Below are 26,577 nucleotides of genomic sequence, written 5' to 3'. Positions count from 1 at the left end.
ATGTTAATGTTCTCACTTCCACATAATACAATATTCCTGAGCAAGAGGGGAGACTCAAACGAAGTCTAGCTTCCACGTTAACTTGCTGTTTTCGACAAGTGTCGGTGAGGTCCCAGGGTCACACACTGTCTAACTTCCTTATGCATTAATTTCCACTTGGTGTTTCTGTAAAGTCACCAATTAAAGATTTTGCCATTGGAGGTTAGCACTTCATAATTAAAGAATGATTCCGTATGATGTTATCAGTTTGCTAGCAGGTTTATGTTGCAAACACATTTTGAGGTCTCAATGGTTATTAGGAAGGTACTGAACCCACAGAGTGGGTAGACATTTCACTTTACCAACATCTATGTTGTTTTGAGTAAGTAGAGAACTGACAGTGGCCAAATTCTTTGATCAACGATGATTAATTTTATCAATTGTCTGACAGCATTTTCACAAATGTAGAAGTACCAGAAACATATTGACAACATTGTTTCATGACAGTACTCCTTTTAATGTCTACATTAATATATTTTAAAAATGTAATTAAAAGTAGATTTAGCATTTGGGGAGAAATTATCCACCTAGAGGTTGGGCAACTAAATGCCCTGGGTTACTAATCGACCAGAAAGCTGCCCATATCTTGCCATTTCCAAGGTGAATGGGTACTTCTGGACAGTTAGCTAATTTGCCTGAAACAACTAATGGGTTCCTAACTTACAAATGTGAACTGGTGTTTGATGATGTTATTGGACCCTGATAGCAATGTTTTGCTTGAGCCTGAATGACTTTCTGGCAAGGAAGCTGAAGAGACCTTGCAGATAAGTCTTTTACTTTTGTGGAGCCAGGATGAGCACGAGTGATGTTTGTGTTCAGTGGAATTATATATGCCTGAAAGATGAACTGATTTGTGTCTCTTGACATATGATGCTTGTCCTGCTGAGCTTATCCAGTATTTTATGTTTTTTTAAAGTCATCAACATCTCTGGTATTTTCTTTTTGTTCAGAAGATTTTGGAATTGCCTGCCGTCTACACTTGGCTATAGTGGATTCCTTTTGTAATGAATTTTTGGAGCTACACCAAAAACACACAAAGAGGATATTTTACAAACATTATTGGTGAAGAAGCCACATTCAGTTTGTGTCATATTAGGAAACTACACAAAGCAATGCAAGAAAAAAAACACCTCTTATTTGCAGGAAGACAAAGCCAAATATAAAGCAAAAAAAATGTAAGAAACCTGACAGAAAAAAATAGAAAGGCTAGAAACACAAAGCAGGTCTGTTACAATCAAGACAAAGCCAATCTGTGTTTTAATCTGAAATAAATGATTGTAGCAATATTGTGAAGCAGAAGATAAACTAAAAGTAATTGACCTTCAAGTTTAGAATTACCTGGAAAAACTCAGCAGGTCTGGCAGCATTGGCGGAGAAGAAAAGAGTTGACATTTCGAGACCTCATAACCCTTGGACGGAACTTGAGTTCGAGTCCAAGAAAGAGTTGAAATATAAGTTGGTTTAAGTTGTGTGTGTGGGGGGTGGAGAGAGAGAGAGAGAGAGAGGGGCGGAGTGGGGGGGGGGTGTGGTTGTAGGGACAAACAAGCAGTGATAGAAGCAGATCATCAAAAGATGTCAACAACAATAGTACAAAAGAACACATAGGTGTTAAAGTTGGTGATATTATCTAAACGAATGTGCTAATTAAGAATGGATGGTAGGGCACTCAAGGTATAGCTCTAGTGGGGGTGTTTTTTTTAAAAAATAATGGAAATAGGTGGGAAAAGGAAAATCTTTATAATTTATTGGGAAAATAAAGGGGGAAACAGAAAGGGGGTGGGGATGGGGGAGGGAGCTTACGACCTAAAGTTGTTGAATTCAATATTCAGTCCGGAAGGCTGTAAAGTGCCTAGTCGGAATATGAGGTGTTGTTCCTCCAGTTTGCGTTGGGCTTCACTGGAACAATGCAGCTTCCTGTAAGGACTCCATCCCATTCTCTCAGTTCCTTCGCCTGCGTCGCATCTGTTCCGATGATGCTACCTTCAAAAACAGTTCCTCTGACATGTCCTCCTTCTTCCTTAACCGAGGTTTTCCACCCACAGTCGTTGACAGGGCCCTCAACCGTGTCCGGCCCATCTCCCGCGCATCCGCCCTCACGCCTTCTCCTCCCTCCCAGAAACATGATAGGGTCCCCTTGTCCTCACTTATCACCCCACCAGCCTCCGCATTCAAAGGATCATCCTCCGCCATTTCCGCCAACTCCAGCATGATGCCACCACCAAACACATCTTCCCTTCACCCCCCTTATCGGCATTCGTAGGGATCGCTCCCTCCGGGACACCCTGGTCCACTCCTCCATCACCCCCTACTCCTCAACCCCCTCCTATGGCACCACCCCATGCCCACGCAAAAGATGCAACACCTGCCCCTTCACTTCCTCTCTCCTCACCGTCCAAGGACCCAAACACTCCTTTCAAGTGAAGCAGCATTTCACTTGCATTTCCCCCAACTTAGTCTACTGCATTCGTTGCTCCCAATGTGGTCTCCTCTACATTGGAGAGACCAAACGTAAACTGGGCGACTGCTTTGCAGAACACCTGCGGTCTGTCCGCAAGAATGACCCAAACCTCCCTGTCGCTTGCCATTTTGACACTCCACCCTGCTCTCTTGCCCACATGTCTGTCCTTGGCTTGCTGCATTGTTCCAGTGAAGCCCAACGCAAACTGGAGGAACAACACCTCATCTTCCGACCAGGCACTTTACAGCCTTCCGGACTGAATATTGAATTCAACAACTTTGGGTCGTGAGCTCCCTCCCCCATCCCCACACCCTTTCTGTTTCCCCCTTCCTTTTTTTTCCAATAAATTATAAAGATTTTCCTTTTCCCACCTATTTCCATTATTTAAAAAAAAAACACCCCCACTAGAGCTATACCTTGAGTGCCCTACCATCCATTCTTAATTAGCACATTCGTTTAGATAATATCACCAACTTTAACTTTAACACCTATGTGTTCTTTTGTACTATTGTTGTTGACATCTTTTGATGATCTGCTTCTATCACTGCTTGTTTATCCCTACAACCACACGGCCCCCGCCCCCCCTCCACCTCTCTCTCTCTCTCCGCCCCCCACACACACACCTTAAACCAGCTTATATTTCAACCCTTTCTTGGACTCGAACTCAAGTTCTGTCGAAGGGTCATGAGGACTTGAAACGTCAACTCTTTTCTTCTCCGCCGATGCTGCCAGACCTGCTGAGTTTTTCCAGGTAATTCTGTTTTTGTTTTTGTTTTGGATTTCCAGTATCCGCAGTTTTTTTGTTTTTATGACCTTCAAGTTTACCTAGTTATAAATAGGGATTGGGAAAGATTGTCCATTAACAAAAGTGCAATTTTTAAGTTTACGAAATTATTTTTCCATGCAACAAAACAATGGCAGAGATAAAATCAATCTTTATATTCCTTATGCTTTCTTTAAACAGCTTTAAAAATGGTACTTGCCTAACATGACCAGATGCTGAATGCAATCCTGTGTAATTTCCACAATTGTGCAACAATGATACCTCACTACTCAATGACATTCAATGTCATTATTTCATATTTCAATGGCATTGCCATCACTAAATCCCCCACTATCAACATCCTGGGGGTTACCATTTACCAGAAACTGAACTGGACTAGCCATATAAATACTGTGGATACAAGAGCAGGTCAGAGGCTAGGAATCGCGTAACGAGTTACTCACCTCCTGACTCCCCAAAGCTTGTCCACCATCTACATGACACAAGTCAGGAGTGTGATGGGATATTCTTCACTTGCCTGGATGAGTGCAGCTCCCACAATACTCAAGATGCTCTGCACCATCCAGGACAAAGCAGCCCGCTTAATTGGCACCACATCCACATTCATCCTTCCACTACCAACACACAGCACAGCAATGTATACCATCTACAAGATGCATTGTAGGAATTCACCAAGGTTCCTTAGACAGCACCTTCCAAACCAACAACCACTACCATCTAGAAGGACAAGGGCAACCGATAGATGGGAACACTATCACCTGGAAGTTTCCTTCCAAGTCACTCACCATACTGACTCGGAAATATATTGCCGTTCCTTCACTGTCACTGGGTCAAAACCCTGGAACTCCCTTTCTAACAGCACTGTGGGTGTACCTACACCACATGAGCTGCAGTGGTTCAAGAAAGAAGCTAACCACCACCTTCTCAAGGGCAATTAGGGGTGGGCAATAAATGCTGGCCCAGTCAGCGAAGCCCATATCCAATTTTTAAAAAAATTGGCCTTACTTAGTGTAATATTAATGGAGGTATGGTTAGATCTATTATAAGCTGTGGCATAATTCTTTGAAAATATACAAATTCACCCCCAAAAGTACCATGATTTATATTTTTCATGAGTGGAAGACAAATGCATTCAATTTTTCTTAGGCATGGGTTATTATATTGAAACATTTCCTTAATTTATATATGCTTACGGTGTGATCTGCATGTTTAACTTCCTGGTTTCTATATGAAATTAATGCTTGCATAGCAAGATATATTCCAAAATTAGAACTATACCATGGGAATTTAGGAACTAGCTCAGGTTTTTAAGTACTCTTCTTTAAATTTTATTATATAAATTATAAAAACAAATAAAAGTCTTTGAATATCTGATAAGTATGTAATGGCCATCTATATGCATTTATATTTAATGTTTTTGTCATGAAGAGAGGAAGTCCAATCATTTCCGCATTCTGAACATTGCTGAAAGACCTCTGTTTAGTTGTGCAGTGCTTTACATGGTTTAATAATAGATTAACATGAAGTATCTCAATTACAGATCGTAACCATCAGGATCAGACTCATAAAACCACAAGATCATGAAATAAATTTAAATGAAGAATACCCGTCTTTCCATTTAATTTCATATTTCCAGAATTCCAAACCTACTGCCTTTAGTATTGCCTACTGTCTAGTTGTCTGCAACATGGTGGGCTTCACCACTCTTCTGGGCAATCTATTAATTAATACATAATTGAGAAATAGAAGGTTTCAAATCTATCCAAGCAACCTCACACTCACCAATACTACCTAATTCCAAGGGTATGTCATTAGAATTACTGGATAATGGAATGGTTACTACACAGAAAGAAGCAATTTAGCCTGTCATCTCCATGCCAGCTCTTTGCAAGGACAGCTCATCTAGTCCCACTCCCCTGCTTTTTACCCTACAGCCCTGCATATTCTTTCCCTTCAGATAATTATCTGATATCCTTCTGAAAGCCAAGGTTGATTTTGATTCCACCTCACTCTCAGGCAATGCATTCCAGATTCTAACAAATCACTGCATTAAAGCTTTTCCTCAAGTTATCTTGGCTTCTCTCACCCTTCAGTTTGTGTCCTCAGGTTCTCAACCCTTCCATCAATGGGAACAGTTTCTCCCTAACTTTTCAGTTCAGGCTCCTCATGATTTTAAACTCCCCTATCAAATGTTCTCTTCTCCAAGGAGAACAGCCTCAGCTTCTTCAATCTATTCTGGTAACTAAGTCCCTCATTCCTGGAATCGTTCGTGTAAATCTTCTCTGCACCCTCTCTAATGCCATCACGTCCTTACTACGGTGTCCAGAATTGGACACTAATCTCCAGTTGAGGCCAAATCAGTGTTTTATAAAAGTTTGCCAAAACTTCCTTGCTTTTGAACTGTCCCTTCCAGTATAAAGCCCATGTTTCCGTGTGCTTATTTACTGCTTTTTCAACATGCACTGCCACCTTTAAGGATTTGTGCAAATATACCTCCAGGTCCCTTTGCTGCTGCAGCTCCTTTAGAATGGCGTCCTTTGTTTATATTTCCTTCTAGGTTTTCCTCCCAAGCTGTACCACTTCACACTGCTCCGCATTAAAATTCATCTGCTATGTTTCTGTTCAGTCCACCAGCCTCCTATTTCTATTCTGTTTGCGGTTCACATACTTTCAAATTTTGTGCATTTATTTTTGCAATTATGCCCTGGTCACCCAACTCTAGATCTTTAATATAAGACATATCAGCTATGGTAGCAATAAGGCACTTAATGGAGGGAGAGAGGGGCAAAAGGGAGAGGCCAGGTGTCTGCAGGCACGCAGAGTCAGACCAGTGGGAGGAGAGGCGCTGGCACAAGGAGTGCAGGGCCAGCAGGGAGAGCAAGGTGGAAGGGACCACAGAAGACACCACTATCCTGCTGCCAGAGTGGACAGGCAGCAATGCAGCTACCTCAACATGTCTTTGGTTCAGTGCCACAGGAGGCTCTGCCTCTCTAGGGGCACTGTGACATAAATATGCCAGATGATTGGCCTGGAGATCGCCTTCAACTGTATGGATCGGCATCCAATGCCAGTGTCTATGAAGATCACAGTAGCTCTCAATTTTATTGCTTCTGGATCTTTCCAAGGGTCAGTGGTGGATAAATGTGGAGTGACACAATCAGCTGTCCACAGTTGTGTCAGGCTTGTTACTGATGCTTTTTTCAGATGGGTCCTCACATTCATTCATTACCAGACGGAACAAGCCGAGTGAGCCAGAGGCTTTGCAGCTATTGCTGGGTTCCCCTGCAAACAGGGTGCCATAAAATGCACCCCATGTGGTCATCAAGGCGCCAGCAGGTCAGCCGGTTGCCTTTGTGAATAGAAAGAGTTACCACTCGATAAACGTGCACAGCACCCAGATTCTTCAAGTCTGTGCAAGGTACCTTGGCAGCTCCCATATTGCATGCTCATGACACCATTCTGCCACCCAAGGACAGGTACAATTGGAGTCACGCCTCTAGAAGGGTGGTGGTTGAGAGGACCATTGGTCTGATGAAGCTGAGGTTCTGTTGCCTTGACCGATCAGGGGTGCCCTGCAATATCCTCCGGAGCGTGTGTTGCCTACCGTTGTTGCCTGCTGCGCTCTGCACAATCTGGCACTGGCAAGTGGGGACCCACTGGAGGATGAGGATAGCGCAACTCCACAGGCCTCAGAGTAAGACTGTACTGATGGATCTGATGAGGAGCCTGGGCAGGTACAGGGTGAGGACATGGAGACAGCCTTAAAGAACCTTCAGGGAGGCAGGGACACCAGGGAGGCCTTAATTCAAGCACCTTCAGCTAGGATGCCAAGGCTTGGCTTCACTTTCATAGCAAGGGCGCCGCCTCCTTCACACACATTTCTGAGGAGGAAATCCCATGACCCCAATGTCACCTCACAACATATGTAATAATATTTGCTGCCCCTGCTGTCTATCATAAGGCACTGATGAACCCCACACCTTTGGAAAACATGAAAAACACTCAGGGCATTGAAACAAAATCTAGATTTATATCTTTTCCAGAGTTGCAAAAAAGGAACATAACATAATTTTGTTGCGACTGTCACACAAAAACAATACATAACACTGATGAACTGAAAGAATGTCACTCGTGATAACCCCATCCTGTGCTCATGGTGCCTTAAACTTATGTTTGTGGGTGCTATGCCTTGGTGCAACCCCCCCACCGTCGCTGGCAGAGGCATTGGAAGCCGATTGCTGACTCTACTGTCGTGTTGGCCCTGATGACCTTGGCTGTTGTCCTCTGGCCAGCAGGCCCTGTGCAGGCTCCACTTGGGAGGGTGCGACCTGCGTCACACTCTCTCTCACTACGAAGCACCAGTAGAGATGCAAGCACATCAGTGGGCTGTAGTTCATCAGTTCAGATGGTTGTACACTGTGGGGAGATCATGGCACACTTGAATGAGAAGCTGGAGGACGCAGAGAGTGCCCACAGTACCAGCTGTCGGAGGGCTACTGGAAACCAGGACGATGGTTTCGTCCATCTGGGCACTCATCAGTCACTGACAGAGGGGCGGAGGAGCTGCGGCCCTTGCCTGGAGTGCGATGAGAGGAGCCCGCAGAGATGACAGGCATCTTGTCTGCCTGTCTGGAACTCCCTGCTCACCAGTGATAGGTGGGCAACTAGCAGGGAGACTAGGTGCCCCGGCATCTCTCATACTGGCAATGACCTCCTGAGGTCACTGCCGGTATGTGGGAGTGCAGGTCTGAGTGCAGCTCCCAGGAACCCCTGATCCTGTTCCTAGAGCTGCCTCTCCATGAGAATCTCCACTCTTTTAATGGAGAAGACTGTGCGCTTGGTGGTCAGAGTCAACTCAGTGCTCAGGCTCCTCAAGGACTCCTCCACGACAGAGACCACAGCAAGCAAGCCCTCAGGGATCTCCATCAGATCTTCCTGCATATCCTACTAGGCATCCAGTATCTGCTGCCTGATGAATGATTCCAGAGGCTCATCATCAGCCTCAGGCTCAGCATCGTCCTGGTTTCCAGTAGCCCTCCGACAGCTGGTACCGTGGGCACTCTCTGCATCCTTCAGCTTCTCATTCAAGTGTGCCATGACCTCCCCACAGTGTACAACCATCTGAACCGATGAACTACAGCCCACTGATGTGCTTGCATCTCTACTGGTGCCTGGTAGCAAGAGAGAGTGTGACGCGGGTGGATCTGTGTGTGGCCCTTCCTCCGGTGTCAATTCAGGGTCCTGGGGGTCCCAGGTGTCTCTGGAGGATGGTGCAATCTGAGGGTGGAAGACAATATGTCAGTGGTATCCATCATCACATATTGAATGTGCATGTTGAGACTATGGACATCAGCATCATGGTAAAAGTAATGAAATTGTTAATTGTCTTGAATAATGCATCAGTACCTGCTTGATACATCTGTACAACAAACAGACAAAGATTGCTGATGTCACTTACGGTCGACTAAAATGGGCCTAAACTTTAAAAGTTCTGGATGAAAATGACCTTGACAGCCAGTGGTGGTGTCACATCTGCTTTGGAGTTCAGCTGCAGGTTTGCTTGTAACATAGGACATAACTGTATCCTTGCCTCCCTGATGAATCAAAGCCTGTAGGACATTGTTAACTTGAGAAATGCAGAGAAGACCATTTTTTTGCATTATATGCGATTGGGAGGATAACAGTGGAAAGTCATAATTCTCCTTTGAGGTAACATAACAGCCCTCAAAATCTCCACATAATCTTCTCCTAAACAACATAAATTTAAAAAAAGGGATTTCCATAGGAAAATTCTTTATCCCAATTAGTAGATAGGTAGCAAAACCGGTGGACCAAAATCCTTCAGCATCACAGAAACCAGCAAAATAAATCAATAAGAACAGCAAAAAATAAAAGTTTGAACAATTGATATAACAGTTGCAGGCTGACCTGTTAAATAAGCTTGCATTGAAAGACAAAGCCAGCATTCTTGCACTCCTCATTCACATGGCTGAAGAGCGCATCTACTTACAGCATAAAGGCTGTGAAAGGCATTGCTGCCCTACTGATGCCTCTTTCACCACTAAAATATTGATATGAATCTTCTGTCTAGTTCTGATACTTCCATACACCTGGTTGAAAATTAAATTCATGAAGATTGTGTGCAGAGACCCAGCGTAAGAATCCCTGCACCCAATCCCAACCACATATGTATCAATTAAGGAAATAACTGCCAGAATAATTTAACCTGCAGTTGCTCCAAAATAGAAGATGGCCAATGTTGGTGTACGGATGATATTCATTCAATCTTGTTTTCCGCCCTAGAAGAAAGGATTAAAAAGTGCTTATATTAGAATAAATTAATGGAATGTTTTAGGCAGTAAGTGAAAATTTTGAGACCTGGGAATTTCTTTGAAAGGAAAATAACATCAATATATAAAAAAAATCACATTTATGAGACTTCACCTAAGTGACAGCTGGCTTGATTCTCTGTAGGTAGATGGGTTTTGAATGAGGTAAAATCTCACCCAGTCAGTTCCTAATGTAAGAGATGACAATATGGTTATCCTTATCTGGTAAATTACTTTATTTTTCCGAAGTGTATTCCCATCTTGTGTATTGGGATGAATTTAAGGCCATTAGGCTCAATATTTGGGGCAGGGGCTTCATGGGTGGGAGCCAAGGTAAGCAACAAATTGCTCTTACTCTGGGCAGTATGAAGCCTGGGCAATTTCACCTTCTAGGTCTTATCTGCTTTCCCCAGGTCAGTTCACCACCAGAAACTGGCATGAAACAGCACTTGGTTGATAGGTGGGAGCAGAATGAAGGTTTTCAGGTGGCTGATGGAGATTGAAGGAATGGTACTCAGCACTTAGGTAAGTCACAGAGAGGGAGTGTTGGGAGGGCCTTTTGATTTGTAATGGGGGTGAGGAGGGACATGTCATGGCAGAGGAGGCCTAAACCTTTGCTGTAGGCTGCAGAGAAGCACTTTTGTCTTCCACTAAATTAAATAAAAATAAATAAAAATTTAAAAACTCAGATTTTTGGGCTCCTTCTGGCATTGACTTTTCCTCCAATAACTTTATCTGATGGAAAAGCCACAATGTTTCATCTGCTCAGGCCACTAGTTGAAATAACAGTTGAGCCCCCATGATGTAACTGAAGGAAAAAACTATCTCTGTGATCTTCCTCAAAACTCAGGCTCTAATGGCATTATACAATTTAGCTCATGTGCAGTTTACTCCATTTAACAGTTGGTAGGTGGATCTGAGTTTTGTATTGTGGAACTATTTTTAAACATTATTATGGTGAGTCTTTTTTATTTTTGATATATTTGAAACTTTTTCTTCAAAGGAACTAATCGGGAGAGCAGAGTCACACAGTTGTTACGCGAGATTGCTAGGCACAGTGCAGTTGTGACAAGATCCTTGGTTTGACACTGGATTCAGCTAATGGTTTCGGTTTGATGGGGTAAGTTTATTATACATGAAATCCCTTTTGTACTAGGTGGTTTTAAAAACAGACATAAATTAACACCAATGCTAAAGTGGAGTTTATTTGTAAAAGTATAATGGGTTTCTCTAATCATTGAATTTCCCCCTCACATTGGCTCCTGACTTTTGGTGCATATATCTTTTGTCATTGTACAACACAAAAACCCCTTTCTAAAAGCATGGACACATTCTTGTATGGTGTTAGGTATACTTTCAATTGCATTATTAATTGAAAAAAAATATTTACCAAGCTTTTTTCCCAACAGCCTGTAACCTGGGAGCCACTTTATGTCTGTGCACATGAAGAGCACATGCCAGACAGTTATGCTTTTTACAATTACTTTATTTTCTGGTATTATGTAAATAACTATGTTTTGCATATCTGTTGCTAGCTGACCTTCACATAAGTTCACTGGCAGTTCACACACCTATACAGTTGTAATTCTGATAACTACGCATAGCTTGGAATTCCTTATCATTTTCATCTCCCTCCAAGATACTTTCCTGCGTAGTGTTATTTCATGCCACTGCTTTGTATTCCAATACCCCTCAATGTTATTTTGTATTTTGCATGTAACTAGGTTAAAATTTGAAAAAATTCAAAATGTTTTGCTCAGCTTAGTGATGGTACTCTTGTGTTTAACTCAGAAGGTTATGGGTTCAAGCCATGTTACAACACTTGAGCACATAATGCAGCCTGATATTCAAGCTCTGTGCTAAGAAAATGGGCCTCAAAACTCCATAGCCTGGAATCCTTGAGATTATGGAGTGGGGTGCAGAGTGGGGTTGGGGGGGAAGTTGCCTCAGTGGATGCCTGAGCCATTAAAGGATCATCATTGATGCCTACCTTCTCAAAACATTAGTGCCTACTTTGGCACCATAAACAAGGGGGAGAGATCTAATTGTCAAATTGTTTAATTATTCTTCAGGGGTCTAGGTCGATCTCCTCATCTGGAACCTCTGATGGGGTCACCCGCATCAATCTAGAGGCTGGCATGATTCATCCCATTTGGTGTACAAGCCTTTAATAAAACACAGGGTGCCAACTACTCCAGGGAAGTGGAAACTCCCATGTAAAGACTCCATTTCTGGGTTTAACTTGAGTCACTGGCTTTGTATGGGCAAGACCAAAGTTCCATACCTACAAGCATGGGAATCCCACAATCAATGGGAAGCTAGTTGCCTACCATTTTCCAGTAGGTTTTGCCCAGCCTTTGTAAAGGCCCAGTAGAACCCTGAGGCTATGCTGTCTAAGTAGATGTAAAAGATCCCATGCCATTACTTGGAAAGCATGGAGTGTTTCTGACCAATATTCAACCTTTAACTAAGATCCCACAAAACAATCCATCCATTCACTGACCTCATTTGTTGTTTACAGTATCCTGCTGTTTGCAAAATTGGTTGATAAACCAACAAGGAACAACATTTAATTAATTAACTCTAAAGCACCTTGGAACATCCAAAAGATGTAAAAGTTAAATGTAATTTTCATTCTAAGCTTTAGTAAATTAAATTTTGATGACTTCTGTATAACAGTCCACAAAAAGGTATTGCCACCTGAATTAAGCCTGCAACCAACTGCAATGCTGACTGATTATTAATGTATTTCCTTGATAATGAACTGCAGTTAAATATGATTAAGATATTTATTAAGTACATTCATAAATGAATATAAGAGGTCTATGCATTTTTGTTTTTCAAAAGAGTTAAATGTAGTAAGAGTAAAATTTAATCATTGCTTAAACCCCAAAACAAAAGTTACAAATTTTGAGGTCAGTCTCTACCCAGACACCAACTTCCTTCTGTTAAGCCTGTTCAACTTATTTATGGCACAAAATAGATTTTTCTATTCGGTGACTTTATGTGCTTTAATTGCTGGTGTTATCTTTTTCCTATATGAAGGCAGCCTCACCTATCTCCACTATATGTAAAATATCTCCACAAAACTGATAAGACTTGCAACACCCTGGACATTGGAAGTAACCCTTAAAGTGCAAAGGTCTTTCAAAATGATAAATTTGCAGAAAATTGACGTTAATCCTGTCACTAACATTACTTTCAAATGTTTATTCTATCTTATTTTTACTGCCATGCTTTTTGAGCATGGGGGTCTCAATTTGCAACCTGCCTGCACCAGTTCTATCAGACGTAGGAAGCCGACTTGTGTTCCCACTTTAGTCGCATGATTGTAGAATGGGGTGGGGGTTGCTGGGTGGAGTGGGCTCCTTGTTATCGGCTTCCTCTGTGCTACTGTTAGCTGCCTCTGTGCACAGTAGGGTGCTAAGCAATGTTGTGCTGCCAACACCTGGGGCAGAATTTTTCAGTGATGGGGCTTCCTGCCAAAGAGTTGACAAGAAGCGCATCCCCACCAATACCAGCAGCCCAACAGCCACTTAACACTTGGCAGGTGTTAATTGGCTCAGGGTGAGACTTCCACCCCATCTAAGCAGGAGGTTCTGCCTTAGAAAGCTGCTGGTCAATCCGATTGCACTGTAAACCTGAATTAGCTCTTACTGTATTTCCTCTTAGTTCGATTCCATTTAATACCTTACGATTTCTTATTGCAGTGCTACACGTCTCTTCCAATCCTTTGTGCATCTTGTTTATCCTTCCTAATGCAGCATCCAGGTTCTCATCCCCCTGCCACATTAGTTTATCCCATTCCCAACAGCACTAGCAAATCAGACCTTGAGGACATTCATCCTGGCTTTGTTGAGGTGCAACCCATTTGGCCTGTACAGGTCGCACCATCCCCAGAACTGTTCCCAATGTCCTGAGAGCCTAAAGTCCTCCCACCTACACCATCTGTCCAGCCATGCATTCATCTGCTCCATCCTTCTAGTTCTATACTCACTAGCATGTGGCACTGGAAGTAATCCAGAGATTACTACCTTTGAGGTTCTGCTTGCTAGACTCCTGCCTAGCACCCTATACTCTGCTTGAAGGACTTCATCCTTCTTACTCCCTATTTTGTTGGTTCTGATTCCCCCTGTCCCCTCCCCCCTCCCCAGAGTGTTCTGCAGCTGCTCAGTGATATCCTTAACCCTGGCACTAGGGAGGCAACATACCATCCTGGATTCTCATCTGCTGCTGCAGAAGCGTCTGTCTGTCCCACTAGCTATAGGATCCCCATATCATTATTGCTTTCCCAATCTTCCTCCTGCCACTACCCCCACCTCCCCCTCCCCTTCCCGTCCTCCACCTGGTAATGCTGAGTCACCCAGGTGCCAGTTACATGTCTCTGGTGGCACTCCCCAGATGAACCATCACTCTCATGAGCATTCAGAACTGAATTCTGGTTGGAGAGTGAGATGCACTCAGGAACTCCTGCACTATCTGCTAGGTCCTCCTTGATTATTTGGTGGTCACCCATTCCCTGTCTGCTTGCACAGCTTTAAGCTCTGGGTGGCCACCTTCAGAAATGTGCTATCCACATAGCTGTCAAGCTCATGGATGCACTGCATTGACTCCAGCTGCTGCTCAAGCTCCAAAACACAGAGCTCGAGCTCCTTTAGCTGATGATGCTTCCTGCACAGGTGTTTGTCCAAGACACAAGGAGCATTCAAGAGTTCCCATGTGAAACAGGATGTGCAATCCATGGGACCGAGATGTTCTGCCATGCCTCTTATTTACTAACTTAACTCACAGAAAGAAGTTTTAATATGTCCACACATTAAGTAGTGCAAAGAGGCTGATTTTCCTTTCTGTAATGACCATTGTGCATACGGCAGTTATGGAACAGAGATCCATCACACGCTCCAACCTGTGCATTATTTTCTACCTAAATGTTATGAAGATGTGTTTTTATAAAATATTAATTTGTAAGTCACCAGCTGGACATATATTATTTTATATATATAAATATATCTTGATTAAAAAAAAGACTTTTGCTAAGCGAAGCACATTGGCCTACAGCTATTATGTTGCATTTGTGAAGGAAGCAAGCTACTTTATGAGGACACAGAGTCTGCAGAACTCTCAGAGACAATGATTAAAATAAGCCCAGATTGAAACCAGAGAGAGGTCACGTGACTTAGCTCTTGGGAAAAGGAGAAAAGGGAATCAACCAGCCACAACCGCTCCAGTGAGAAACCCAAGTACTAGCAGCTACTGTGGAAAGTGACCCTTCCACTGTAAGCAAGCTTCTGGACCACCTGTGAACAATTTTTTTCTGACTTTACTTTTTACTTGGCCAAGTTTTAAGATCTGATAATCTGCAGAGTTTTTAATCTTTTTTTGCATGCAGGGGGTAGGGTGGGGGATGCGGGTGCGCTGAAGGTGGTGGTTGTGTGCGTGTTGTTTCAGTATTAGTAGGTAGTTGGACATATTTGTACATTTTAAATCTTTCATTAATAATTGCTGCATCTTTACCTGGGTGAGTTTTAGCAACAAAACTAACACTTGTTAACTTAAGGAACCTGGCTGGCTTATTTCTGACACTGAGCTATATACAGTTAAATATGTATATATATTGAACTGGAAATATCACCTTTTTAAATTCAGACTCTTATGACCAACTCAGGAGTGGGACAAAGGGAGGAATTAGTTCACCCCTCCTAACCTGATTGTAACACTAATATTTACCCAACTGTGCATTATTCTACATGTGACACATACTCACTTGTGCATTATTCTTGAACACACACCAGCCTGTGTGTTATGTTCTATATAACAAACTCTAACCTGTGTATTATCATTTATGTGGCATGTTCCAGCCTGTCCTGTATGAAGTGTCCTTCAAATTGTCCATCACACAACATGTGGAAAAGGAGTATCATGTAGAATATTGCCAGACCCAACAAAACAGCTTCTATAAATCCTCAGCAGGGAGATGTAGAATGTTTTATGGAGGAATTATTATATGCTTGGAAAGCAGAATGATTCCTTTATACAGCAATAAGACTGAAGTATCACAGAACATTTAATAAAGTAATTAAAGTGGCATGTAAAATTTTCAAAATATCAGTAAGCAGCATCAACATACCTTTGTTTGCTTAACAATATGACAGATGGTTCAAGGATCCAAAGTTTATCGGTGAAGAAAAGTTAAATTGCCTTTACTGTAAGAGAAGCAATTAAGATAGCTGCCTTCCAAATGCTATTATTGTATATAACAGATTAAAAACAGGTTAGATTATTGAGCAGGATGCACAACCAGACGAACATTTCAGCTGTCACATTTACTTAAAACAAATATCAAATCTGAGTACGAGAGTTATTTTCTAGTAACTTGCAAGTCCCACATTGGCTCCCGGTTAAGCAATATCTTGATTTTGAAATTCTTATCCTTCTTTTCCAATCCCTCCATTGCCTCGCCCCTCCTTATTTCTGTAATCTCCTCCAAACACACAGCCCACTGGGACATCTGCATTCCCCTTTAATTTTGGCCTCTTAAGCATCCCTGATTTTAATTGTTATAACATAAGTGGCTGACCTTCAGTTGCCTAGGCATTAAACTCTGGAATACCCTCCCCACGTCCCTCCACCCTTCTATCTTACTTTCCCCTTAAAACCCACCTGTTTGACAAAGCTTTTGGCATTTGACCTAATAGCTCCTTATGTAGCTCAGTTTCATATTTCATTTTATAATGTTCCTGTGAAGTCCCTTGGGACGTTTTATTTTATTAAAGGCCTTGTATAAATATAAGTTGGTGTTGTTAATTAAATTTTAATAGTCTGTGTAGCAAATATTGGTTAGCTACACAAAACTCTTACTTACAGGCTGTTTGTTTCTGTGAAATTCAGTGGATGTCAGTATGTATGAGTTGTTAATTTTATTTGAAAGGAGATGAAGAATACAGACCGACTCTGAGGCCTCGGTGTATAGTACCCTTTAACCAACTTCTGCCACAATTTCAAAATCACCCCATGGAATTGTCTTTTGTCCCATCTCTAATCTTTTGTGGCCACAAAATGCCCTTGTGGAAAACAGCGAACAGAAGTTTCCCGACCTCGGAGTGGCGGGTTTGGACATGGGGTCTGGGACCAGGAAAATGGCAGAGCAACCTGATGCATTCCAGCTGCCAGGAACGTTTGCCAGAGGTGAGCCAGGATGTGAATCGGCTGCCGGTTCAATGGATGCGGGCAGCCAATTTAAATAATTAAGTCGTCAATTAGGGGCAATTTAGAGGGTCCGCAGCATTTTTCCAGCAGCCAAGTGGTCCCTAGAAGGCTGCTAACTCAATAGAGGTGGACTCCCTGTAGCAGGCTGAGGGGTTATCTGAGCCAGAGGCTCCATATCGCAAAGTAGGGTCCACTGGCCGTAAAGGCTGTACTTGTAGCCTAAATGCTGCTGCTGGAGTCCACTTCAAGGGGTTGGCTTGGCCCCTCTGAAATTATAGTTTAAGTTTATGCCTCCAAGGGTGCCTCCACTTTGGGAACCCTCAAGATTTCCCATATGCCTTCACTGCTCCAACCTCTCCCTGTGAGGCTGCCGAGGCCCTGAGAGGGACTGGCAGCATTGGGAGTCCGCCAAAGGATGGCGAGCGTGGAGGTGACCAATTAGGAGGCCTCCTCTGGGAAAAAACTACCCAAGTTTAACTCCCAGCAAGGGTGGGCGCAGGACTACCATTTGGTCCCGACATCAGGGTTCCAAAACCTACGGGTAAATTGTGTCCCGTACGTGTCAACTGTATCCATTATTCACTGAACCATTATGTTGGGAGCATCTAGTCTGTGCATATATATTTTTCCTCATCTAATTTTATCTTCTTGTCCTTAGGTTAACCTGACCTTATGCCTCTGCTGTTCAGAGGGTAGCTTGTTTTAATAGTTTCTGCAGACTTCAACCCATGGGGCAGGTTTTTCCAGTTGGCGAGCAGGGGCGGGGCCCGCTTGTTACTTTTAGTTTGGTTATTACAGTAAAAGTCTTAAAACTTGAAATCTTGTATGGTCTTTTCAGTTGGTCACTGGAATTCAAATATCTATTGGCCAGAATTTTTCCGTCGGCGAGCTGGGGGCCTGCTTGCCGACATGAAAATGACACGGGATGACGTCGGGGGGAACCCCTGATGTCCTCCCGCCCCATTGAAATGTTCAGGAAGGTGGGAAGACAGCGCAATCAGCTGTCCGCCCGCCCACCTGTCAATGGCCAATTGAGGCCATTGACAGGATAATTAAGCCAATTAAAAGCCCTGCCCATCCAACCTTAAGGCTGGCGGGCAGGCCAGGAGCCCCAGCGGGCTTCTGAAAAAACATGAAACCTCATCCACCAGTGGGATGAGGTTTCATGTCTGTTTTTAAAAACTTTAATAAACTTTATGTGATATTTATTAACAAGTCCCATCTTCTGTGACATTGTCACATGAGGGGGACATGTTAATAATTCTTTTACTTTTCTATTTTTGAAGTTTATAAAACTTTCAGCGCTCTCACTTTGTCTCAGGGAGCAGTGAGCTCTTTCGTTCGCATGTGCGAAAGAGCGCACTTTGACAGTTGGGGAATCCCTCCCCCCCGCCCTGCACAGGAAGCACACAGCGCTTCCTGTCAGATGGCCCACTGGGTGGGCCTTAATTGGCCCACCCACTCAAAATGGCGGTGGGGTCCGTTTCGGCGGCGGTGATTGGTTGCCCGCCCGCCGCCAAGCCAGTGGGACCCACCCGCCCATCAAGGGCAAAATTCTGCCCATTGAAAAGTTATCGGTCTCTATGGGGATCATAACAGGGTAGATTGTTGTAAACCTTTACTGTTGCTCCTTCAGTGTCACAAAATTCCTGGAACTCCCTCTCTAATAGCACATCCAATGTCTCAAGGGCAATTAGGGATGGGCAATAAATGCTGGCCTAGCCAGCGGCACTCACATCGCATGAATGAATTTAAAAAAAACTAGGCCTGCAAAATAAATGCTGGCTTTGCCAGTGATGCTCACATCCCAAGAATGAATATTAAAAAGTATCCTAATGAATTTAATATGACAGTTATACATACCTGCATTAACTACATTTGGAAAAGAACCATTTTAATTGCTGACTTACCATAAGAACAATTCATTTTTCTAGATCTATAAACTTTGGATTCATGAGTTATCTGTTTGACAATTAGAGACCAAAAGCATGTTGCATCACTATGCCAACTATGTTTCACCATTGACTTTATTGCATCTGAAGTTGAAGTACCTCTCCCTTTAACCCCAAAGCCATCTCATGGAAACCAACAATGATTTTTTTCTGGACAAAGTTCAGCCATAAATCTGCTTTATTGGTTCTAACCATCTGACATGGTGACTGACTCAAGTGTGAAAGGTACAAAAATAAAAATGGATTACTTTGAATTATACTCAGGAAGCTTTTTGTTCAAAAATCTCTGAAAAGAGTTGTAGAATAATGAATTACAGAGAGCAATTTAAAAACTTAATTTAATCAATGAAATCAAATGAAATGTTAAATTTTGTGAACAAAGATTCAGTGGTTTAAAATAATCACTTGAATACCTGAGAGTAGATTACGCCACTCTTAGAACGCTTGATATTACTGTAAGTTCATTGTTTGTCGATGATTTTCTGTTTATCTTTCGCTGATTTCTAACTCCCATCATGTTTTTCTTTGAGTACAGTGAGTCATACACTGGTATAGTTCCACAGGTGGCAGCAGCTGTATGGTATCACAAATCATCACAGGCCAGCATTTAATTAGCCTTTCTTTACAACTGTACCAGTGACAGCAATTTCTAGCATTTTTTACACTTCTGTAACTCGTGTTTATAACATTGCAGACACAGCAATTTATTCCTCATGAACTTTGTAACGCAAAATAAGCCACTCTTGTCAAGCAAACATAACTCAATCACACCAACAGTGCTCCTGGGTTATGCAGTGAGCACCACATGGTTTATTTTGTACAAACTATCCCTCCACATTATCCTCCAAATGCCATAGGGCAGAAATTTTAGGTCGGCGGCCGGTGTGCGCCTGACCCGATCGGGTGTGAAATTGTGCAAGATGACATTGGGCGAGTGTCCCGAGGTCATCCCACGCTCGCACAATATTTTGGTCAGCAGGCGTGCGCAAAAGTCGGAAGTGCACCCACCAACAATTAGGGGGCCAATTAAGGTGCAATTGTCTCCAATTTTTCTTGGTCCGTCTAACATTACGGTTGGCGGATGGGCGAATCAGCCAGGTGGACTTTGCATTTTTCATGAAACCTCATCCAAGGGCAGAGTGAGATTTTCATTAGTAAATGAAAGAAAAATAAAAATCTATGAAGGGCATTTTTATCATGTATCTGTTCAGATGACTGATTGTGATGCTTGTACATTTTTTTTCCTGGTTTTAAAAACTTTATTTACTACTCTCCAGGTCTTCAGCTCCCTGAGGCAGCTCTCTGCCTTCTTGAAGGAAACGGCCATTAACGTGAAGAGAATTTCCTGAAAGCTACTACGTATCCAACATCCCTTTTGTCTCCAGGGTCCTTGAATGTGATCCATGCCCATCTCCCCAGCAATTCTTTGTTAGAATGCCACCAAATTGGTTTCTGGATCTTTTACCACACTAAAATGGCCCTAACAGAAGTTACAAAATTATCTTTTTTTGCCCTCCTCAAATTTTTTGCAGCCTTTGGCATAGCCCATCATACAACCCTTCACTGATGCCCCTCTTGTTGGTCAGATCAGTGGGACTGCCATTATATAGTTCCATTCTTGACTATCCAATTGTAGGCAGAAAATCTCCAAATGGTTTCTCTTCCTAGTTCTACACCATCACCAAGGGCGACCCATCATTTTCCCTCCTCTTCCTCATCTGTATGCTACTTTTTGGCAACAGCATTGGTGTCAACTTCCACATGCATGCTTTTCCATCTAGTTTTACTTCTGCATTGCATCACAATCCCTCCTATGCTTCTGTGTTATCAGGCTGCTTTTCTGACTTTGAGACATTGATGAAACGTAAACTTCTCCAGTTAAAGATTGAGGAGACCAAAGCCTTTGTTATTGATCCCTGGCAGAAATTCTGTACACTTGTCATCAACTCCATTCTGTTGCCTGGCTCCTGTCGCAGGCTTTTAACAAATTCTTTAATGGGCTGTGGGCATCACTGGCTAGCATGGCATTTATTGCCCATCTCTAACTGCCTTTAAGAAGGTTGTGGTGAGCTGCCTTCTTGAAGCGCTGTGGTCCATGTGGCTTCACAAACTCAGCATCTTGTTTGACCCTTTCTGAATTTCCAATCCAATGTTTTCCCTGTGACAAAAAAATCTCACCTTCAAAACTTACTCACCTTCACTGCCACCTCTGCCCATCTGCCTTTGAAATCCTCATTCATACCTTTGTCAGCTCTAGAGTTGATTACTCCATTGTTCTCCTGGCCGACCTCTTGTCTGTCACCCTCTGTAAATTCTACATGGGTGTACCCTATTCTATACCAAGTTCCTTACAGTTCTACATTTGTTCCTGGCCACACAATGCTTTAAGTTTAAAACCTACTGCACCCGCAAACACCCTCCTACACCACCCCATCCCCGCCTTGCACCTCCCATGGCCTTTCCCCATCTCACTCTGTAATCTCCTTTTTGTCTTACAGTCCACCCCGTTCATACTCTCCATTCTGCTGACTTCAGCCTCTTGTGCATCTCTTCCTCATTTTGCCACATCATTGACGGCCATGTTTTCGGCTAGACTCCGCATTGGAATCTCTCCCATATGATTCCGCTTTTCCATCTGCCTCTCCTTCTTTGAGATCTTCCTTAAAATCACCTAGTTGCCCTTCTGAATCTCCAATTTTCTGGATGTTTTTCCTTACGTCTCTGTGAAGTACTTTGGTACCTGTAACTATGTTAAAAGTATGGCACAAGTATGGGTTTCTGATATCAGTCCTAAATTTTCCTTTAATTAGTTTAAGCATGTGGCCCCTACTCTCTCAACATTGAAGATATTTTACCAGCGTTTAGCTGCAGATTCTGACAACTTAGAGCTAGAAACTGAAACTTGATCTGTTCTGTGAAGTGCATGATATGAGCTGATAAACGAATGATAAGTTTGGCCAGAACTAAGCATATGGCTGAACATGTAAATTTTGTAATGATTTTCAATGAATTCATACTTGGCTCCAAGTAGATGGGCTTGAATAAAAGTGATCCTGAGCAGGGAAAAAGTGTTGGCTCTTTGTTGTGGAGGATCATTTTTTCATTTTGTTGCCAAAAATGCATTTTTTCAGTCCTCTGCATCTCTTACTTGGACTTCAGCCAGAAGAAATGAGGCTTCAAAATGAACAAAAGAATCTCCTGGTACAGATTAGGTCAAGTCAAAGGAAAAACAGCAGGGGGGATAAACTACGAATGACTGGAGACAGAGGCCTGAATTTTTCAAGCAATGGGCGGGCTTGGCAGGACTGGGCAGTCGCGGAGTCAATAGCCACTCGCGATCGGCTCGGCGCCACCATTTTACACAGGCAGGCCAGTTAACGCCCACCCAGCATAATACACGAGCCCTAGTGCTCAGCGCTACCCGTGAGGACGGGTGGAGGAGGGAGAGTTGGGGCCAGCGCTCTTTCGCGCATGCGCGCAAAAGAGCACTTCAATCTCCCTGAGGCACTGAGCTGCCTCAGGGAGATTGAACTGATATTGAAATAATTAAATAAATGGTTAAAAATGTATTTAAATGTGTCCCCTCATGTGGCTGTGTCACATGAGATGGGACATGTTTTTATATTTAGGAAATTTTAAAAAATTTACTTAACAAAAGCTTTAGGAAACCTCATCCCGCTTGTGGATGCGGTTTCCTAAAAATGCGAAGACCACTTGGGCTTTTCACCTGCCCGTCAGAGTTCTGAAGAAGATTCATAGAGACTCGAAATGTTAACTCTGTCACTTTTTCTCCATAGATGTTGTCAGACTTTCTGAGTGTTTCTAGCAATTTTTGTTTTTGTTTCAGATTTCCAACATCCGCAGTATTTTGCTTTTATAAAAGAAGTTAGGTGCTTGATATGCTAATGAGTAAACATGGATGCTGGCTTAGCATGTAAGCTGTGAAGGGAATTTGCATTTTTATATAAATGAAGGGATATTTGAATTTCATAGGGATCGCAGTCTGTTTGCAACTAGCCAAATAAGCATGGCTAAGGGATTTGTTTATTTTTCCCAAAGGTTACTGACAATATTGGCCCCATGAAAGTTTCTTTGTTTTGATGAAGATCCAGTTTCAAAGACATATGAGACAGTAGAATTTACATATTAAAAAGAGACAAAAATATATAAAGGAGAATGAAGGACTATGGATCAGGAGAAGGCCATGTATGATCTAAGAGGACTGTTTGAAAAGCTTTAATGAAGCCTCCAGCATTTGTGCATAAGTCTTACGAAACTGAAGCTGGAGATAAGTCATTTGGAGTTCCACTGTCCAGGGTATTGTGTTAACTTGCTGGACCTGTTTAAAATCTATTTGGGGACTGTTGCCTTAAAGAGAGTGCAACTGGGAATCAGATTAATTAGAAATTTTAGGAGTTATGATAGTTGTAATTGTAGTCTTATGTATGTGCTTGACATCTTTTATTTTGCTAATAAATATTTTAAATTAATTTTTAAAAATCTCTAAAGGTCTTGGTAGACTTATTACTTCTGAATTCAGTGCATGTATCTCATAATAAACACAAATCGCAAAACCGTTGTGATAGCATGACCAAGGGAAGAATTTTGCCCTTGGCGGGTGGGCTCGGTGGGGGCTGTCAGGAAGGCGAGCACCACCCATGATCGTGCTGTGATTTCATGCTAGCGGCTAATTAAGCGTGAAACGAGAGCTGCCTGTGTGTGTGTGTGGGGGCGGGGGGGGGGGGGGGGGGGGGGGGGGGGGGGGGGGGGGTGAGTGTGAGCCGACTGAGCGTGAACTTTGCACATCATGCAAGTGAGCACTGCATAATCTTCCTGAGGGGCAGAACTGCCTCAGGGAAATGAAGTGATATAAAAAAAAATACAAATGTAATAAAACATGACCCTCATGCGACTCTGTCACATGAGCAGGGATATGTTAATAATGAAAAATTAAACTTTTAATTTTGTTTTTATTTGCTTTTGGAAACCTCATCTCACCCGTGGATGAGATTTCAAAAAAAATGCAAGGGCCACTTGGCCTTTTCGCCTGCCTGCCAACTGTTGGGTTGGTCGTACAGCAAAAACGTTATGTTAATTGATAACTTAATGGCCTTAACAGGCCTTTTAATTGTTGGCAGGCGTGCTGCTGGCTCCGGTGCACGCCCGCCAACTGAACTATCGCACGACTGCGCTTTGATGTCAGCCAACGTCAACACGCATCATTTCATGCTTGAGTGGGTCAGGCGCACGTCCGCCCGCTGAGTGAAAATTTCTGCCCCAGGTTTCCCTCGTGGATTTGATCAGTTTGGCACACATCATCTGCCATGTCATAACAAAAGCCCACCATGGTAGTTAAATTCAATTAATAGATTTGGAATATAAAGCTAGCCTCAGTAATAATGGACACGAAATTGCACTGCAGCATCTCACCAAAGTTTCTTCAACAGAGCCTTCCAAAGCTCAAGAACAATAGCAGTGGGCATATTGGAACACAACTACCCATAAGTTCCCTTCCAATTCGGACACCATCCTAATTCTAAAGGGCAGTTAGGGATGGGTAACAAATGCTGACCTTGCCAGTGATCCTCACGTCCCATGAACAAATATTTTTAAAAAACCTTCATAATTATAAAGACCCCTGTCAGGCTACCTTTCAGCCTTCTCCTCCTTACCGAGAAAAGAACCCTGGCCTGTTCAGTTCTTTTCTGATAGTTCTCAGTGCTGGTATCAGCCTTGTAAATGTTAATTGTAGCTTCGCCTGTGCTTCCCTCTTCTTTTCTAAATGGAAACGAGAACTATACGCAGTACAGGGTACTCTGGTACAAGTTTAATGTAGCTTCCCTGCTTTCCAGTTCTTTTCCTCAATAAATGAACCCCAGTGCTTTATTTGCACTTTTTTCATGGCATTGTGAATTTGCACTTCTATTTTTATTTGTGAATGAGTGCCCCTAACGTCCCCCTTCTCGACCCCATTTCGACTCTTATTTTTCAAGGAGTATGTGGCCTCCTTATTCCTCTTATACTTTGCACTATCACATGCTTGTTTGTATTGAAATGCATTTGTTATTTACACACCGGTTCTATGAACTTATTCATGTCTTCTTGCATTTTATCAGCCCTTCTCAGTTTTAACCACATCCTAATTTGGTGTCATTTGGAAATTTTACTTCCAATTCCCGAGTCCAATTTGCTTATGTAACTGGTGATCAGCAGTGGTCACGTTGCTATTTGAATTTGTAAACAAAAAGCCTCTAATTATCTCATCCGAATGTCACCTTTTGTTTTGCAGTCTGATGGTGTAAACTTTTTTATCACTGATAGCCACCGGGCACGGAGAGCGAGAGATGGAGACACGCAGCACCTGAAAATGTATAGACAGGAATATCGTAGTGTGCACACTGCTTTGCATTTGTCCATGTCAGCCACTGCCAATCCTGCTGAAGTTAACAGGATCAGGGGGTAGCCCCCAAAAAGCCTGCATTTCCAAGAGGTAATAAGGGGTGGAACCTCTCTCTGACCCTTACTTGGGTACAGGATCCAGAGAAGATGGGGAAGCAGCTGCATGTAGACACAGGCCGGGATTTTCCAGCCCTGTCGCGGGTGGGACCCACCGCGGACGAGGCGGTGCCCCAACCAGAAGTCCATTGACTTGCGGCGGGACCGGATGATCCCGGCAGCGGGTGGGTGCGGAAAACCCCGCCCGTTAGGAATTTATAGTGAAGAAAATGTAGAAAAAATGTGATGACAATGTGACAACAGAAATCAAGTTGCGCGTAGAGGTACCACAGCCATAAGATGTTATATATATTATAGCTATTAGAGCCAAGGAAAGGGTATATTAAAAATTTACTAGAATAATACAAGAATTAAATATATGAGGCTAAATTTTACAGCCCCATCATGTCAGTGCCAGGGCTGTAAGACACAGCAAACCATTCAAAAGTCAATTGACTTTGGCTGGACCATAAAATCCCGCCAGCATAAAATTCCACCTGAGGGGTATTTTTGGAGAAAGTCTCTGGGACAGAGAAGGACAAGGGAAAATCTTTGGTATTAGGTTTCTAAAGTTATGAAGCATAGCGAAAGATGGTTTCCACATGATAGCGAGTTGGTAAAAAGGAGGCACAGCCTGAGGATTATCATGAGAGGAATAAAGAAGGAACTTAGAAGAAAGTTTTTCACGCTGGGGTTTTTTTTAGAACGTGGAATGCTTTGGAAGAAATCGCTTTTGAGAAAGAATATTAAGGAAAGAATTTTATGTTTGTCGTGCGGGCGGACCCGACCCAATCGGTGTCGGGTGCGTAGCCGATCTCCGCTGGCGAAACAGGCCACGCCGCCATTTTGCATGGGCAGGCCAATTAAGGCCCGCCCAGCGCGTTTCAGACTCCCGTGTGCAGCGGGAATTTCAAATGTGCAGCGGGCGTGTTCAGACCACTGGTTCCAATGGGGAACAGTCAGTCTGTATAAGGAAAGGCCAGACTGTTTAGGCTGTTCACCATGGCCAGCGACCAGTCTACACAACGGGCTCTGGAGGAGGGCAGGGCGGAGGAGGAAGGGGGCAGGCTGCAGGGTAGGAGCCATCTGCTGGCCTCGGCGTCACACCTAGTTGTGCCTCCTTGCCATGGGCGCTAATACCCATGTGTTATTCAAAGTGATGGACGCCGATTGTGGGGAGGGGGTTGGGAGCAGCTGTACTATCTTCTGGTGACTGATCACCAGTAGTGTGGACAGGAGCCACTGGAGGCCTCAGATGGGCCTCTGTGGTTGGGGTGCAGCGTGCGCGTGCAGAGTACGAGCGATCAGCCCCGA

The 26,577-nt window shown here is 43.1% G+C and overlaps 1 long non-coding RNA gene across 1 annotated transcript in view; it reads right to left on the bottom strand.

Annotated features, from left to right (window-relative positions):
• Positions 1-8,427: 8,427 nt before the first annotated feature.
• LOC121280739 overlaps positions 8,428-26,577 on the bottom strand; it is a 158,485-nt gene continuing 140,335 nt past the window's right edge. The window contains exons 3-6 of the long non-coding RNA XR_005943697.1: positions 25,044-25,129; positions 19,182-19,341; positions 9,508-9,580; positions 8,428-8,558 (exon numbers count right to left, since the gene is read on the bottom strand). This is a non-coding gene — a long non-coding RNA (uncharacterized LOC121280739). The remainder of the gene's footprint in view (positions 8,559-9,507; positions 9,581-19,181; positions 19,342-25,043; positions 25,130-26,577) is intronic.

This window comes from Carcharodon carcharias, chromosome 8 (genome assembly GCF_017639515.1).
Source record: "Carcharodon carcharias isolate sCarCar2 chromosome 8, sCarCar2.pri, whole genome shotgun sequence".
In the NCBI taxonomy this organism is placed as follows: Eukaryota; Metazoa; Chordata; class Chondrichthyes; order Lamniformes; family Lamnidae; genus Carcharodon; species Carcharodon carcharias.
The sequence above is the reverse complement of the archived record's forward strand: the minus strand, read 5'-3'. Positions and strand labels throughout refer to the sequence as shown.